The following is an 18,315-nucleotide window of genomic DNA, read 5'->3' as shown; positions in this document are numbered from 1 at the left end:
CACTGCACTCCAGCCTGGGTGACAGAGCGAGACTCTGTCTAAAAAAAAAAAAAAAAAAAGTATAAGAGTTTATAAAAGGTTTATGAAAACCTTTTCTTGTGTGGTCACAATTGACTGATATTGGATGGACTTGTTTCTAAGGTTTTATTAAAATTAGCTTTAGCTTCAATAATACACTAATGCAAAGGCAGAATTTGGTTTTCTCATTTAAACAAGATTAGGCTGTTGGTTTTCTCAAAGGTGAAGACTGCAGGGGTCTTCCAGGAGAAGGCCACGGGTATCTCTTACGGTGATTACTGCAGGGTCCTCCGTGGTGAGAGATGAAGCCTTTGCTGTGGTTGTTGAGGTCCTCAGTGGCAAAGACTGCTGGAGTCTTCTGCAGAGCAGGCTGGGGGCCGTGGTGGCTTCACCGTGCGGCTGATGCTGATAGCCTCACTTCTCTCTTTGTCCCTAGCCATCTGCAGACATCTTGGGTATGCCTGTCTCCCCAGCAATCTTGGCAGGGTTAAACCAAAGTGAGCCCTTCAAGCGGTACCCCCAAAAGCTGGGAAGCTGGTCACTCACCCTGCTCTCCTTCTCTGCTGTGAGGGGAACTCACGGGCCAAGGAAATTGCTCTCAGTGCTGAGCTATGCAGGCCAGGGACATCGACTGATGCAGGCAAAATGAAACTCCACTTCCAGCATCTTTCTGTGCAGTTTTCTCAATTTTTTTCTCCACTGCGTTGGTAAAGCTTTTTAACTGGACATTTGAGCTCTCCCAGAGCAATTTTGCTCATGGTTAGTGACTTGTTTTTTCTAAGACCACCAGAGCGGGCGCAAAGGAACCAGCGACTAGGCAAGGGTAGGAGCAAAACTGCAAGTTTATTTTGGTCACCTAGCTTCAGGGGAAGAAGGTGGGTAAGGAGAGGTCTGTTGGCCTCCGGCAAGTGAGGCCCACAGAGTTCTCCATGCTGCTCTCGGACGGAATTCCGGCAGTCCCGACCGCAGTAGGGAAGCTGGGAAGTCCGTGCGTGGCACTGGTCCGCAGCAGCTTTTCTGGGAGTGGGAGGGCGATAGGCGGGGCACGGGCGTGTCCGGGGGCGTTCCGCAGGTGCGACCAGGTAAATCTTGGTCTCTTCAGATTGACGTCACCTGGCGCATGCCCAGTTGGTCTGCACCTTCCCGGGCGTCGGCTGCATTTTCGCACGCGCGGGAAAAGTTGGAGGGGGGGGGATGAAGAACCCGGAAGTGCACCATCTTGCCTCCGTTCGTCCAAACAGTCCAACCTTTTATTGGTAATAGTGATAAAGGGGCGCCATGGTCTGTCCGGCTACTTCCTGCTGTTAAGGGGCGTCGTTAAGGTCGGGGCCCATGGTTGGCATTTGGACGTACGGATGAAGAATAAAATAAGGCACAGTATTAGTATAGGAACGAGGTATGGAAGCATTTGTCAGAATATGGGCAAAACCCAGAAGGAAGGTCCTGGCAAGGTTGGGGTGTTAAGGTTTTGTATCTCAGTTTTTTATTTTATTGAGGGTTTGAATGTTAGTGTCTACTAGGCCTGACTTGCTAACATAATAGCAGCACTCTTCTCCAAGGAAGAGACAAGTGCCTCCTTTTTCAGCTATAAGCAAGTCTAGGGCTCGCCTGTTTTGGGCAGCTACTTAGGCTATTGAGGTAGTTCGGCGCTGCAGGGAGGCCAGGCTTTCAGCTGATTCCAGTAACTAGAGGGAGGAAAACAGCCCGTTTTTTTTACGGGGTGTCGTAGTGGCATGGAAAGTTGCTGGAAAAGCTCTGCTACTTCTGCCTGGCTGTATAAAGTTAGACTGGGGACCAAGGACACGGGGACATAGAGGGATCAGTTAATGGCTGTATGGTTAAGAGTTTTAGAGAGAGATCAGTTGCACGAGAAATAGCCTTCAATGGGGGCTGTTTGGCCTCCATTGGGTGCCTGAGTATGATTACCTCAGGATGAATTTGGAGTTGAATAACGGAAAGGAAGGATTGGGCAGTTTGGATGAGAAATAGCCTTCAATGGGGGCTGTGTGGCCTCCATTGGGTGCCTGAGCATGATTACCTCAGGATGAATTGGAGTTGAATAACGGAAAGGAAGGATTGGGCAGTTTGGACGAGAAATAGCCTTCAATGGGGGCTGCGTGGCCTCCATTGGGTGCCTGAGCATGATTACCTCAGGATGAATTTGGAGTTGAATAATGGAAAGGAAGGATTGGGCAGTTTGGATTTCTGGTATAGTGACGCCTGGAGTGTAAGTGAATTGTGGGATGTTTGACCAGTTGTGTTGAAGGCCATGGGCAGGGGGCTGCCACTAGGTGGGGGCCTTCTAAAGCCTCACAGAGGAAGCAGTGGAGAGATTGGTTATATTCACAGTGTAGGTTAAGTCTAGCCTTTGGCAGATAAGTGCGAGCCATGAGAAAGGGGTCTCTATTGTGTGGAGAGAAGTTTGATAGCCTTAAGGAAGGCAACTGGCAGAGCTATGTACTACTGAGTGTGTTCGGCTGTCTTGTGGCCAAGTTTCAGTGATGAGAAAAAAATTGCCATACAGTAGGCGGACTAGCAAAGGTCTGAGTGAATGAGTGAAACAGCAATATAAGTATAAAATGAGACTTCATTTTCCGTGTAGTCACGGAGTGTCCCTTGCCACTGGAGATGTTCAATTAAGGTTAGGAGATGGGAGAACCACTGCTCTGGACTATTGTCTGGAGGTAGATCTGGGTCTGGGGTTATGTATTGAAAGTCTGATAGGTTTATGTAGAAGATGGTGAGAAAGCGAGCCAAGCGCCAGGGTCAGGGAGCATGAACTAGTTAAGAAAGTTTTGTAAGTTTGAGGCGAGTGGGGGAAAGTTGAACTGATGTCCACTGATTGTTCCCGGTGGGGGCCCTCTTTAGCTGGGAATGAGGAACGAGTGTGCAGAGTAGTTGTTGGCCAGGCAGCAACTGAGGAGTGGAGTTTTTCGTGGGGTGGATGGCTTTCCGCTTACTCCTACTAGAGAGATATCGGATGGAAGGCTAGGTCCAGAGAAGGACGGCAAAACAGAATAGGTAGCCCCGCTATCTATTAAAAAATTAATTGTCTTACCCGCTACCAGGAGAGTTACCCGCGGCTCGGCGAGGGTGATGGGGGTCCCCGAGTCTCGGCACCTTCAGTCGTCGTTGTCGTCCAGATGTAGGAGCTGGAAGGAGCTCCCAGGATCCTGGGAAAGGGGGTCACGTGGAGACGCAGCACCTGTTCTCAGGGTGGGGCAATCAGACTTCCAGTGTCCTCCCTGCTGGCAAGCAGGGCAGGGGGTTGCTGGTGGACGAGGCTTAGGACATTCACTGGCCCAATGTCCTGATGCCTTGCACTTATAGCAAGGCTGCGTTGGGGCTCGGGGACCTTGCGGACACCTATTGGCATAGTGTCCCGCCTTGCCGCACTTATAGCAGGCTCCTTTTGTAGCCTTGGAGTCTGCGGAGTGTGTACTCTCTGGTCTGGGGTTACAATTGGGCTGTAAAGCCGCTGCTAGGAGTTGGGCCTTCTGTTTGAGGCGTGCCTGTCGCACTGCCTCAGCCGTCTCCTCTCTGGAGTTATAGACCTTAAAGGCTAATTTAACCAGATCTTGTATTGGTGCCTGAGGACCATCCTCTACCTTTTGAAGTTTCTTACGAATGTCAGGAGCTGATTGAGAAATGAAATAAGACGCCAAAATGGTGGCCCCTGTGGGGGAGGCCGGATTTAACCGGGTATATTGGGTTAGAACCTCAGTCAGCCTATTTAAGAATGCGGCTGGATTTTCTTCTGGATTTTGTATAATTTCTTTTAATTTGTTAAAATTTACAGTTTTGTTTGAGGCTGTTTGCATACCAGCCAACAAACACTGAACCATTATGTCTCGCCTACGGCGCCCAGGCTGGTTTGCTTGTAGTTCCAGTCTGGGTCTGCCGAGGGTACTGCTTGCTCCCCTAGTGGATGGTGGCATCAGTTAAATGTAGTTGGTTGGCGTGCTGCCTGGCGGCCGCTAGGATGCGCTCTTGCTCCTCAGGGTTTAGGGTGGAGGTTAGGATAACCTGGAGGTCATGCCAAGTTAAGTCATAAGCCTGACAAAGATACCTAAATTCCTTTATGTAAACGGTGGGATTAGCTGAGAAATCCCCTAAACGCTTTTCAATTTTGGAAAGATCGGCCAATGAAAAAGGGACATGTACTCTGACTACCCCCTCCGCCCCAGCCACCTCTCGCAAAGGTGCTAACACTGTAGGAGGGTGTGGGGCAGGAGTGGAGGCATCAGCAGGGCACTTAGAGCGGTGTGTGCAGAGACAGGAGACTCAAGACAGCCAGTTGGGTGCCCCGAAGGAAGCACGGGACTGAGTGGATTACTAGTAGGTAAGGAAGAGGAAGGAGGAGTCCGGGCGGAGGGAGGAGAAGTATAGGGCGGAAGTGAGGGAAACCCTAGATCCTCCGGCTGAACAGAAAGGAATGAAGACTCCTCTTTTTCGGGTTCCTGTGAGCCGGCGTCCTTGGCTAGCATAACTTGGGCCGAAGAGCACCGGCTACACAGGTCGGGACGAGAGCGTAAGGCCCAAAAGCCTTGTATGTACGTAATTTCAGACCACTTGCCTAACCGCTGGCAGAAATTGCTGAGGTCGGTCAGAACATTGCGATCTAGGGTGCCCTCCGGTGGCCACTGAGACTGATTGTCTAGTTTGTATCGGGGCCACGCCACAGTGGAAAGGAAAATTAACCGCTTCCTCCTAAGGTCTTGTTCAAGCTGTAAGGTTTTTAAATTGGCTAGGAGGCACCCCAAGGGAGTGCTCTTTGGAAATTTGGACTGGGGGTTTCCCATTTGTTTCCTCTTTACCGACAACAATGGACCCAATGGACATGGGAATGGATCCCTGCCTGGCTTCAAAGCGTCCTTTGGAACCAGCAGAGACAGACGAGAGGCTCTTGAAGCCTAAGTGGAGATTACCTTCAGGCGGACGTCTCCGTCCTGAACGGGTCTCCCGAGCCACGTGGTGGCTCCCGAGCCACTTGGTGGCTCCAAATGGACCCCGGACCTGCGCAGGATTTCTGGCCGAGGGAGGTAAAGAGGAGACAAGGGCACTTACCCCAGAGAGGCCGTGAGAGTGAGGGAAGCGGGTCTCAGGTCCTGGTCCGTCTGCGGCGTGGAGCAAGGAGGAGGAGGAGGCTCCACAGGCCCTGGGGGCCCCGAGGAGGGGTCTCCTCCCGGGTTCGGCACCAACTGACTTGTTTTTCTAAGACCACCAGAGCGGGCGCAAAGGAACCAGCGACTAGGCAAGGGTAGGAGCAAAACTGCAAGTTTATTTTGGTCACCTAGCTCGTGTCCCGCCTATCGCCCTCCCACTCCCAGAAAAGCTGCTGCGGACCAGTGCCACGCACGGACTTCCCAGCTTCCCTACTGCGGTCGGGACTGCCGGAATTCCGTCCGAGAGCAGCATGGAGAACTCTGTGGGCCTCACTTGCCGGAGGCCAACAGACCTCTCCTTACCCACCTTCTTCCCCTGAAGCTAGGTGACCAAAATAAACTTGCAGTTTTGCTCCTACCCTTGCCTAGTCACTGGTTCCTTTGCGCCCGCTCTGGTGGTCTTAGAAAAACAAGTCAGTTAGATAATTGTTGTTTGTTTATTTTGTGGGGCGCAAAGGCTGTGTCTCCTACTCCGTCATCTTGCTGATGTCACTCCCTTCTTGCCTGCACTTAAAAAAAAAATGTATTGATGTATGATTTGCATACCATCAAATCCACACATTTCAAATGTACATTACTATGAATTTTAGTAAATTCGTGCAGTTTTTCAACCATTACCATAAATCAGTCCTAGAACGTTTGCATCACCCCAAAACATTTCTTCATGGCTGTTTATAGTCAATCCCCACTCTCATTCTCAGACTCGGGAATGTATAGGTTTTTATTCTACAGATTTGCCCTTCTAAAATTTAATATAAATTGAATCTTACAATGAGTTGTCTTTTTGTCTGATTTCTTTCCTTTAGCACAATTTATTTACATCTAAATAGTGTATTATATTGTATAAATGTGCTACATGGTTTATTAATCAGTGGGAAAACCTTTGAATAGTGTCTAATCTCTGGTTACTATGAATAATGCTTATGAACACTCATGCTTTTTTTTTTTTTTTTTTTTTTTTGAGACGGAGTCTCGCTCTGTCACCCGGCTGGAGTGCAGTGGCCGGATCTCAGCTCACTGCAAACTCCGCCTCCGGGGTTTACGCCATTCTCCTGCCTCAGCCTCCCGAGTAGCTGGGACTACAGGCGCCCGCCACCTCGCCCGGCTAGTTTTTTGTATTTTTTAGTAGAGACGGGGTTTCACCGTGTTAGCCAGGATGGTCTCGATCTCCTGACCTCGTGATCCGCCCGTCTCGGCCTCCCAAAGTGCTGGGATTACAGGCTTGAGCCACCGCGCCCGGCCTGAACACTCATGCTTGAGTCTTTCAGCCCTCACCCCCTTCCATGCTTCCACCTTTTGTAGTCTCCCATGTTTATTATTTAACTCTGTATGTCCATGTTTACTCTTTGTTTAGTTCCAGCTTATAAGTGAAAGCATGCAGTATTAGGCTTTCTGTTTCCGAGGCATTTCATTTAGGATCACAGCCTCCAGTTCCATTCATGTTGCTGCAAATGAATAATTTTATGTTGTACGGCTGAATATTATTCCATGCTCTGTGTGTGTGTGTTTGCATTTAAATATATATATATGTATCTCCAGCCCTTCACTGATGAACACTTAGGTTGGTTCCATGACTTTGCTATTGTGAATAGTGCTGTGATAAACATACAAATGCAGGTATCTTTTTGATATAATGATATCTTTGTCTTTGGGTAGATACCTAGTAGTGGGATTGCTGGATTAAATGGTAGTCTTATTTTTAGTTCTTTAAGATATCTCTATACTCTTATGAAGGTTGCATTCATTTCCATTTCCATCAACAGTAGATAAGCATTCTCTTTTCTCTGCATCCTCACCATCTGTTGCTGTTTTTTTATTTTTTAATAATAGCCATTCTGACTGGTATCTTAATCAAGATGATATCTCATCGTGGTTTTAATTTGCATTTCCCTTATGATTAATGATGTTGAACATTTTTTCATTTTTTTGGCTACATGTACATTGACATATACATTACAGCTATATAGATTTTAATCCCGCCTCCCCCTCCAAAAAAAAAAACATTGATAAGAACAAACTTTTGGTTTCATTGATATTTTTTGACATTTTTAATTGTTTTTCTGTTTTCTATTTTGATGAATTTCTATTCTGATATTTATTTTTTCCTTTATGTTACTTAATTCAAGTTAATGTCTACTCATTTTGGGACATCATAATGTGGTATCTTATATTATTGATTTTTAGATGTTTTACTTGTTCTCATATAAGCATTTAAAGCTACGAATTTCCCTCTGACAACTACTTAGGTGTGTCTCATACAGCTGGTAATATTTTGTTTTTATCTTTATTATGGTGAAAATATTTTCTAATTTACTTGTGAGTTTTTATTAAAATCTATATAATTAAATTATTAAATAATGATTTCCAAAATAAGTTTAAAGTAAATGCCTTGCATTTACCACCAAAAGCGCTCTGGCTAATACAGTTATTGAAGAAAAAAATGTGCTTAGCAAATGTTTATGATTAAGGATAATATAGGGATAATTATTTTGTGTGACAGCAAATGACAATCACATCAAGTAAGAGCACAATAGGATTCATAGATGTGAATAAAACACTCATTGAGGTTGATTCTTTTTCCTCTTAATTTTATTCTGTTTTCTTTCTCATCTGCAAAAAATGGATCCTAATATCTAGTCCACAGTGAAGGTATTAACCAAGCGTGTTTTAGGAGGAAGAGCCTATGGCACGCATCACATACCTTCTGAACATTGTCATGTCCTGAGCATCGCTCTGGAGTCAGAGATACGAATTATTTGCATCCCAAATACACAGGATGGACTGTGCAAATTCAGGCAAGGTGCTTAAACTCTCTGATCATCAGCTTTTGTTTTGTTTTAGTTGTAAAATGAGGATAATAATTGGTATTTCATAAGGTTGTTACGACAGTAAATTGCCATAAAGAAGTCATGGTACTTAAATGGACTCCATAAACTATAATAATTTCCGTTATTCTTCCTCCCTTCTTTCCTTTCATTCACATAACAAAGATGTATTAAGTTACTGTTGAGTTTCTGCTATTGGCCAGTCACTGAGTTCTCCATAGTACTAAACACCAGAGATTCAAAAGAATGTTATTTCTCTTCCTCTTAAAATGTATATTGTTGGATAAGAGGTAACAAATAAGTAAAAATACAACAGTACATAACTACGTGTGCAATAAAAAGCTGTATAGATTATAATGGGAACAGAGAATGGAGTGGTTAATCTTCCTGGCCAATAAAAGCCTCTTGAAAGAGAATGTAGTGTATATGTAACTTAATTACGGAAGTATCAGAAAGGATGCAGGACTTCTGGGGCAGAGCTGAATGAGTGTAGCCACTTAGATCCTGCCTAGAGTGTCAACAAGTCCTTAGAACACCAATAGCAGTGGATATAACTTTCGGATTAATTTGTTTACAATGATAGTAAAATGGCATAAAGTTTACATTTCAGAATTTAAATATAATCATTCTTGAGAGGTATTTTATCGTTTTAATCAAATCTGGAGTTAATTAATTCTCTCTTATCTATTATCCAATACGGATTTCTCTGTTATTTATTATCCAATATAGGAAGTTGCTCTGGGCAATCTTCTTTACTGTTAGTTACATGTACACAATAAAGTGAATAGTTATTGTTTCGCAGTACTGGAGATATTGAGTTCAGAATTTGTACTGGTTTGTGATATAAATGCAAATATGCTAGTTGATTCCATTTTGAGTTATGAACCAGTAAACTCTGTTCTTATTTTTATTAGAAAAAGAAAATATTTTATTTCAGTGTAGAATTTTGTAGGCAGAAATTTAGTTAATAATATTCTTGAAACGTCTACCTCTACATAATACACAATATGTTTTTCTTTTTTATTTTCATTTATTTGAGACAGAGTATCGCACTGTTGTCCAGGCTGGAGTGCAGTGGCGCCATCTCAGCTCACTGCAACCTCCACCTCCCAGGTTCAAGCGATTCTCCTGCCTCAGTCTCCAGAGTAGCTGGGATTACAGGCGCCTGCCAACATGCCCAGCTAATTTTTGTATTTTTAGTAGAGATGGCGTTTCACCATGTTGGCCAGGTTGGTCTCGAACTCCTGACCTTGTGATCCTTCCGTCTCGGTCTCTCAAAGTGCTGGGATTACAGGCATGAGCCACCGCACCTGGCTGACTATTGGTGAAATTTTAATGGGGGCTTGAGAATTAGATGCAAGAATATGTTAATAATAATTTTCTGGTTTTGTTTGTTGTATTGTGCATGTATTGTGTGTGGGGGGGGCACACACATATTACTGTAATAGATTTGTAATATATAGAATTATATATCTGTATATACACATATAGACACACAATTGTGTTTGTAGAAAATATATATGAAAGCAGACTTTTTCAACTTTGGCACTATCGCTTTTGACATTGGGCCATGTAATTCTTTGTTGTGGGCATTTCCTGTGAATTGTAGGATGTTTAGCGACTTGCTTTTCCTCTAATAACTAAATGACGGTAGCACTTCCTCACACCATTCCCCAGACTAACAACTAAAAATATCTTGAGATATTATCAGATGTTTCATGGAGGGCAAAACTCCCCCTGGTTGAGAATCATTCTACTAAAGTATTTGGAGATGACAGAGCATCGGGTTCGTTTCTATATGTTGTTAAAATATCTTTCAAAGTTGAATGTAAAATTAAGACATTTTCAGAGAAACTAAATGGGCTAATTTGTCACCAGCAAATCTGTACTACAAAACATGCTAACAGTAGTTTTTTGGCCTGAAGGGAAATAACATTGAATCTAAACTCCAAATTAGAAGAAATTAAAAGCATAGAAATGATAAGTATATGAGTAACAGGAAATACTTTTTTTATCTGTAAATTTCATTGAAGGGAAACTGAGTATTTAAGTTGAAAAAGGTATTTTATTGTGGGGTTTATGATGTGTATAGAAAAATTTATACTAAAAACATCACAAAAGACAGAGGGGGAATAAAGGAAATGTTATGGTCATTAGTTTTTGTTGTTGTTGGGTTTTTTTGTTTGTTTTAATAGACTTTAGGGCAGTTGTAAGTTCACAGCAAAATTGAAAGAAAGCTACAAAGATTTCTCAGACATCACTGTGTCCACACATGCGCAGCCTGACCCTTTGTGGTCATTCTCCTCTGGAGTGGCACATTAGTTACTGCCAATGAACCTGCATTAGCTGGCATATCCTTATCACCTAGGTCCATAGTTTACACTAGGGTTCACTCTTGCTGTCATAGGTTCTATGAGTTTGGGCAAATGCAATACCAGTATACTATCATGCAGAATATTTTTCTGCCCTAAAAGTCCTTGGTGCAAATGAATAGGATAGGTGGAGCGCAGATCACGTTTTAGTAAAATGTTGCCTTGTTTTGATTTGACAAAGTAGCCATCACTATCCATCACCGGAGAGAATGTAAACATAGAAAAAGGATTTTTCACATTGTATATGAAGTTGTTTTTTACATTATATATGAAGTTGTAAAAAATTACCTCTAAGTAAAATTTAGGTTAAGCATAAGTTGATGATTATTGTAATACGATTAACTCAATACAAAAGCAATGCTACTAACTCATCTATGCAATTTAAAATGAATACTTAAAATGCAATTAACCAAAAATAAGAGAAACAATTAAGAAACAGATTGTACAGTTTTTTAAACTGGCAACACCTTTCATTTAACATATTTATGAACTAAATTATCCAAGTACAAGGTAGAGATTGTCGTATTAGACATCTAATGTTGTCTACCAGAAACACACATTAAACATAAAGACAGAGGTGAAAAGTAAACCTATAGGAAAAGATAAACCATATCCACAGCAAGTATTAGGAAGCTTGTGTGGCTGTATTAGCAAAATGCAATGTAGACTGGAAAAGAGGGTGCATTATAAGAGAAAATGGGGGCATTTCATAATTACAAAATAACCAATTCATCAGAGGACAATCATATTCCAAAAAGGACACCCACTTAATAATAAAGCCTCATAATTCATGAAGGAAAGTAAGCAGAACTGAAGGGAGAAATGGATAAATGACAATAATAATGAAAGATTTTAACATCCCTCTGTTCATCACTGATAGAACAGTAAGACAAACCAATCATATGGCTATAGAATATTTCAACTTCATTATAAATCACCTTGATCTTATTGACATTTATAAAAACTATACTTAAAATGCTGAATATACATTGTTTTCTTGTGTATTGAAAGCATCGCCAACATAGGCCAAATGCTGAATCAGAGTAAGTTTAAATGAATTTAAGTTTTAGATTTTATAGAATATATTCTCTGATCACAATAAAATTTAATTTGAAATCAATGACATGAGATACACAGGAAATCCCCAAATAGTTGTAAATAACATGAAAAACTAACTCATAGTTCACAAAAGAAATCAAGAGATAATTTAGAAAAAATATAATCAAGGAAAACAGTATATTGAATAAACATCTGCACCTAGATATTTATTTCAGCACTATTCACAATAGCCAAGATACGGAATCAACCTAAGGGTCCAACAACAGATGAATGGTTAAAGAAAATGTGGTATATTGGGCGGGCACGGTGGCTCATGCCTGCAATCCCAGCACTCTGGAAGGCCAAGGTGGGTGGATCACTGGAAGTCAGGAGTTCAAGACTAGCCTGGCCAACATGGCGAAACTCCATTTCTACTAAAAATATAAACATTAGCTGGGCATGGTGGCACGTCCTCAGCTACTCGGGAGGCAGAGGTGGAAGAATCACTTGAATCCGGGAGGCAGAGGTGGAAGAATCACTTGAATCCAGGAGGCAGAGGTTACAGTGAACCAAGATCACGCCATTGTACTCCAGACCAAGACTCCATCTCAGAGAGAGAGAGAGATGAAGGAAGGAAGGAAGAGGAAAAGGAAAAGGAGGAAGGAAGGAAAAGTTATGTTATACATACATACATACACAATGAAGTACTATTCGGCCATAAAAGAGAAGGAAATCTTGTCCTTCACAGCAACATGCATGGAAATGGAGGATATAATGTGAGGGAAATGAGTCAAGAAAAGAAAGGTAAACATTACACCTTCTCACTCATATATAGAAGCTAAAATATTTTGATCTTACAGAAGTTAAAACAGAGGATGCTAGAGGCTGGGAAGTGTAAGAGGAAGGAAGGGATAGGAAGAGATTTGTTAAAAGATTAAAAATTAAAGCTAGATAGGAATAATAAGTTCTAATGCTCTATACCACTATGGTATGACAATAGTAACAACCATATATAGTTTCAAATAGTTAGCAAAGGATATTGAGTGTTCCCAAAACAAAGAAATGATAAATGTTTGCAATGATGGATATGCTAATTACTATAATCTCATCAGGGTAATTAAATATATACACTGTGTGCACTGAAACATCACTATGTACACATAAATATGCACAATTATGATGTGTCAGTTAAAAATAAAATTATAACACAGCTACATAATTGTGGTGCAGAGTGAAATTGAAAGGGTAATTTATTACTTCTTGTATTGGAAAAATACGTAGGTTTAAAAGTCAATTAAAAAATAAATAGGAGCATAATTTGAAAAAAAATAATAGAGGTAATGAAAGAAAGAAATTGGAAGTAAATAGTAAATTCACAAAGTGAAACAAATGTTACTTTGAAAAGATCAATAAAGTTGTTACATACTAGTAAGACTAAGAAAAAAAGACCAATAAAAGAAGAAATATCATTACAGAACCTCTGTATTTAAATGATAATAACTATTATGAACAATTCCATACTCACGAATTTGGCAGTTTAAAGTTTTAAAAGAGACAAATTACCAAAGCCTATTTAAGAAGAAACTGATAATGTGATTTTTTCTGTATCTATGTGTATCCTTATATTCTAGGTTTTCTAATTTATTGGCCTATGGTTGCTCATAGTAGCCTTTAATGATCCTTAGAATTTCAACAAAGAAATTAAGAAGAAATTGAAAAATGTATTGAAGCCAATGAAAATGGCAACGCAGCATACCAAAACCTATGGCATACAGCCAAAAGCAGTAGTAAGAGGGAAATTTATACTTACAATTTCCAAGATCAAAAAAGTGAAAAACCTCAAATAAATAACCCGATGATACATTTTATTAAGTTCACTATACATTTTAATCTATGATATAAATATTACCTAAAGATATAATTGAACATCATGTATCATAACAATGCAATGCAATTTTGTAAATACCTCCATGGCACAAGGATTATTTTCCTCAGATTCAACCTTGTAATTGTGTTTTGTTTGCTTTCTGAAAATCACGCTTTATAAAGAACACAAGTAGAGCTTGTTAAAATGATTGTCACAGATGTACTGTTTACTATTTCAGAAAACACCACATTCATTCATTCCTATACATTTTATTCACTAATTATGAAGAATAAAATATAATACTCCATACTTGTCATGAAATAGCGGTTTCTTCTTCCAGTCTAATCAAGGAACTAATAAATGCTTAGTTCATGGCAAAACTTACAGTTGATTTCCATTGACTTAATTACTTCTTAGGGTCTAGCCTCATCAATGGAGAGAAAGCACTTTTTTCTTCAGGCAACAGCACATTAACAGCACTGAATAAAAAACATGGCAAATTCAATGGTTGTCAGCATTGCTTTAGTAATTTTGAGACTATAAAACTATAACCATAGATAAAAGAGGGTTTATTAATGTCTTCTTTTCAGGAGAGTGATACATTCTGAAGGTTTCTTGTTATTCTATTGAATAGCAAGGACTTCCAAACTGAAATGTCTTAAGGCTGAAAATTAGTTATATTCCTCAGATTTTAGCCTTATTAATGAAATTCCAAAAGTGTTATAAGATTCAATTTGTCTTGAAATTATAAATTTCTAAGATATTTTTCAAAATACATGCCTTCAAACAACTTAAATGAGAAATTCATTCATTCTTAATAATACCTAACAGTTCGTCCCTTGCTTCCCAGAGTCAAACGTGAATTTAAAAAATGGGTTTTCCTGTTCAAAAAATAGGTTTTCCTGTTCAAAAAATAAAGTTTCTGCCCTTTTAAAAACTTGTTAGGATTTCATGTGCCAAAATGTTGAAAACTGCACATATTCAAACATAGTTCCCACAGGAACACATATTCCTCACCTCTCACACCTTTGAAGACACAGCAGACAGGCACTAGAAATGTTCCCTTCTTTCCAGCTGATGTTAAATTAGTTTGCTTCATGAGATTATCGGAATACAGGGTTAAATTTTCATTTTCCATTACTCTATCTAGTAAAATTGAACTTAGGTAGAATACTGCCAGAAGAATTACACAGTGATTGGTAAACTGGCCTAAAATAATCAGGCTTTTTATTTATAATTCCCTTTTTAAAGCTGTCATTTGACAATAGCTTCAATCTTCAGGCAAAAGAAAATGAGGTGCCATGCTATATTGATTAAAATATTCCACAATAAAAGAAAATGCAAAATCTGAAAATAGCTTCGGTGCTATAGACATTGAAAAAGTTACAATTGTTAAAACGCTGAATAAAAAGATCTTGAGAACAGGTACATTTCAAAACTATTTTACACACTGGAAAAAAGTATTTTTCAAATAACACGATATATGGTTTACATATTTCAGTCTCTTAGTTTTTTTTTTTTTGTTTTTTCTGCAACCCTGTTTTGCATTAAAGTTTCTCATGTGGTTTACTAGACGGGTTCCTGACTCACTGTCCCAATCTTGGATCTCAGCCACACTGGGTTTAGCTGACAGATGTCATGACCATCAAGATTGATAGTTCCAGAAGCAGGGTCGTACAACCTCAGCAGGAGCCAAAGCACTGTTGATTTGCCAGAACCACTTGGGCCAACCAGTGCCGTGACAGATCCTGAGGGAATGGAAAGGCTGAAATCCTGAAATACGGGCACCTCTGGGCGAGCCGGATAGCCAAAATGCACGTTCTTAAACTCCAAAGCACCCTGGAAGCTTTTCTCATTGAAAGTGACCCCCTCGTTAAAAGGCAGCTTGGGCTGTCTCTCCAAGAGCTCCCAGAGGCGCCCCCCGGCACCCAGTCCTTTCAATCAGCTCTGAGTAGAAAGAGCTCAGACTTCCAACGCTTATTCCAACCCAGAAAGCATACATTAACCCAGAAAGCATACATTAGAAAGGAAGAGGGTTCACCCACGGTCATGTGGGCACTGCCCATCAGCAGCCCTCCTTTGTACCGGACAGAAAGCATAGTCAGGTTTCCGCAGAGCCTAGTTGTTCCAAAGAAGCCAGCCAGAGTAATGCCTCTTTCCTTGCTAACTGCATCACGTGGTCCACTTTGCTGGCATATATCTGTATTTCAGTCATTTCTTTCCCAAAACCTCAAACAGTTCTTACACTGCCAATACATTCCTCAGCTAGCTGAGTGGCTTGTGCCAGGGAATCCTGGGTGACTTTGGTCAGTTTCCGTAGATATCGTCCATAAATTACAGCAATGATTGACACTGGAGGCACCGCTCCAAACAAAGGTGGGCAGATCAGGTGAGACACAAAACATCATACTGATGGCTACAGAAGCCTGGGCCCCGGCCCTGAGCCCATCTGAGAGGTTTTCAGTCACGGAGCGCCCCACGAGTGTAGTGTCTGATGAGAGGCGGTTCATCAGTTCTCCTGTGCAAGTCTCGTCAAAGAAAGCAACCCTGCCTCAGAAGGGAGGAGAAGGAAGTTCTCAGCCTATTCCCAATGCGCTGACCTGGAGTTTGCAAGAGGTAGACACGAATGGCATTGGCGGCAGCACCACACAGAAACAGGCCACTGAGCCCAAGGCAGAGGCGGGTCAGGTTGTCGCTGTAGTCCACAGGGGGGCTGGTATAGATGGCATCGATGACCTTACCCGGGAAGAAGGGGAAAGACATGGAGCTAACACTGGACATCGTGAGAAATCCAACTGCACCGCCAGCCTCGGGCGCTCAGGTTACACCAGCCCCAGGAACTTCGTGGCCCCAGAGTCAGGCCGCCGCGGATCGCAGCCGCGTCTCCTCCCCGGGAGGTGCCTCCGACCGGTGCCGCAAGGCCTCTTTTCCCGCCCAGGCAGTGGCGGTGGGACCTGGGAAGCCCGCGCGGGGGAGCCAAGGAGCGGCCGGCCTGGCTCAAGAGCCCCGCACCTGCAGCTGCCGGCCCGAGCCCACAGCCCCAGGAGCCGCGCGAGGCCCGCGCCGCCCCGCGAGCCGCCCCTACCCCGCCCCAACAGCAGCTCCTTCAGCGGCGCGCGGCTCCAACCCCCGGAGCAGCGCCGTCCCCGCGCCCTGTAGCGGCGCCGGCCTCAGGCCAGTGAACTGCCATAGGGACCGGGGGGCGCGGCTGGCCCGGCCCACGCGCAGGATACCGGCAGGAGCCGCCTGGGCTCGGCGGGACCCTGGGGCCGGTACATCTTAAAGAACTAGAAAAGCAAGAATAAACCAGACCCAAAATAAGTATAGACGAAGGAAAGAGTAAAGGTAAGAGCAGAAATTAATGAAATTGAAATGAAAAAAAAAATCAACAAAATGTAAACTTCGTTTTTTAAAAAAGATAAACCAAACCACTAACCTTTAGCCACACACACACACACACACAGAAAAAAACTAAATAAAATCAGAGATGAAAAAGGGGACATTATCATGGATACTGTAGAAATTCTAAGGATCATTAGAGGCTAGTAGGAGCCAGTAAATTAGAAAATCTAGAATAAATGGATACTTTCCTAGACACATCCAATCTAGCAAGAATGAACCATGAAGAGCTCCAAAACCTGGAAAGACCTATAAGTAATGAGATGGAAACAAAACATTTCCTAGGAAAGGCCGGGCGCGGTGGCTCCCGCCTGTCATCCCAGCACTTTGGGAGGCGGAGGCCCGTGGATCACGAGGTCAGGAGATCGAGACCATCCTGGCTAACACGGTGAAACCCCGTCTCTACTAAAAATACAAAAAAAATGAGCGGGGCGCGGTGGCGGGCGCCTGTAGTCCCAGCTACTCGGGAGGCTGAGGCAGGAGAATGGCGTGAACCCGGGAGGCAGAGGTTGCAGTGAGCTGAGATAGTGCCACTGCACTCCAGCCTGGGCGACAGAGCAAGACTCCATCTCAAAAAAAAAAAAAAAGAAAGAAAGAAAGAGAAAATCAGGCCAGGCTCAGTGGCTTACACCAGTACTTTGGGAGGCCGAGGTGGCTCATCGCTTGAGCTCAGGAGTTCAAGATCAGCCTTGTCAACATGGCGAGACCTCGTGTCTACTAAAAATAAAAAATTAGCCAGACGTGGTGGTGTGCACATGTAGCCCCAGGCTGAGGTGGGACAATCGCTTGAGCCCAGGATTTGAGGTTGTAGTGAGCTATGATCATGCCACTGTATTCCAGCCAAGGTGACAGACAGAGTGAGACCCTGTCTCAAAAAAGACCCCCAAACCAAACAACAAAATAACATAAAAATCAAAATATATCGGCTTTCTTTTCATTTCTTAGCTATGTTCTGCATATTAAAGACACACATTAAAAATGCAGGTCCAGGCCGGGCGCGGTGGCTCATGCCTGTAATCCCAGCATTTTGGGAGGCCAAGGCAGGCGGATCACCTGAGGTCAGGAGTTAGAGACCAGCCTGGCCAATATGGTGAAACCCTATCTCTACTAAAAATACAAAAATTAGCTGGGCATGGTGGTGGGCTCCTGTAATCCCAGCTACTCAGGAGGCTGAGGCGGTAGAATTGCTCAAACCTGGGAGGCGGAGGTTGCAGTGAGCTGAGATTGCGCCACTGCACTCCAGCCTGGGTGACACAGCAAGACTCTGTCTCAAAAAAAAAGAAAAAATGCAGGTCTAGGCAGCACTCCCGGTGGTCTCACACATCTGTCCTTCGCTTCGACAGTGTTAGGATAGAACAGACCTGAGGATTCCCTCTCTTCCAGCCTCTCCTAACCTCCAATCTCCTCTCCAGTTGCAACCTCCAGGACCATCTTCTCAGCCATATCCTGCTTCCAGGACCAGCCAACACCGTTGTTGTTAGAAATAAGGTTAGCTCCTTATTGCCAACCAACCACGATCTCCCAGATTCGTCAGAATGATTCCACCGAGGAGGAAGCTGCAGTCAGCTGCCTGGTCCATGTGCATTGGCAGGTCTCCTGCACTTACCATTACTGGGCTTCTGTTTTAACCA

General features: G+C 42.8%; 1 pseudogene; it reads right to left on the bottom strand.

Annotated features, from left to right (window-relative positions):
- Positions 1-14,808: 14,808 nt before the first annotated feature.
- Positions 14,809-16,971, bottom strand: LOC117070963 (annotated as a pseudogene).
- Positions 16,972-18,315: the final 1,344 nt, after the last annotated feature.

Source organism: Trachypithecus francoisi, unplaced genomic scaffold (assembly GCF_009764315.1).
Source record: "Trachypithecus francoisi isolate TF-2019V2 unplaced genomic scaffold, Tfra_2.0 Lachesis_group3, whole genome shotgun sequence".
Taxonomy (NCBI): domain Eukaryota; kingdom Metazoa; phylum Chordata; class Mammalia; order Primates; family Cercopithecidae; genus Trachypithecus; species Trachypithecus francoisi.
Note: the sequence above shows the minus strand (reverse complement) of the source record. Positions and strands in the feature narration are given on the sequence as shown.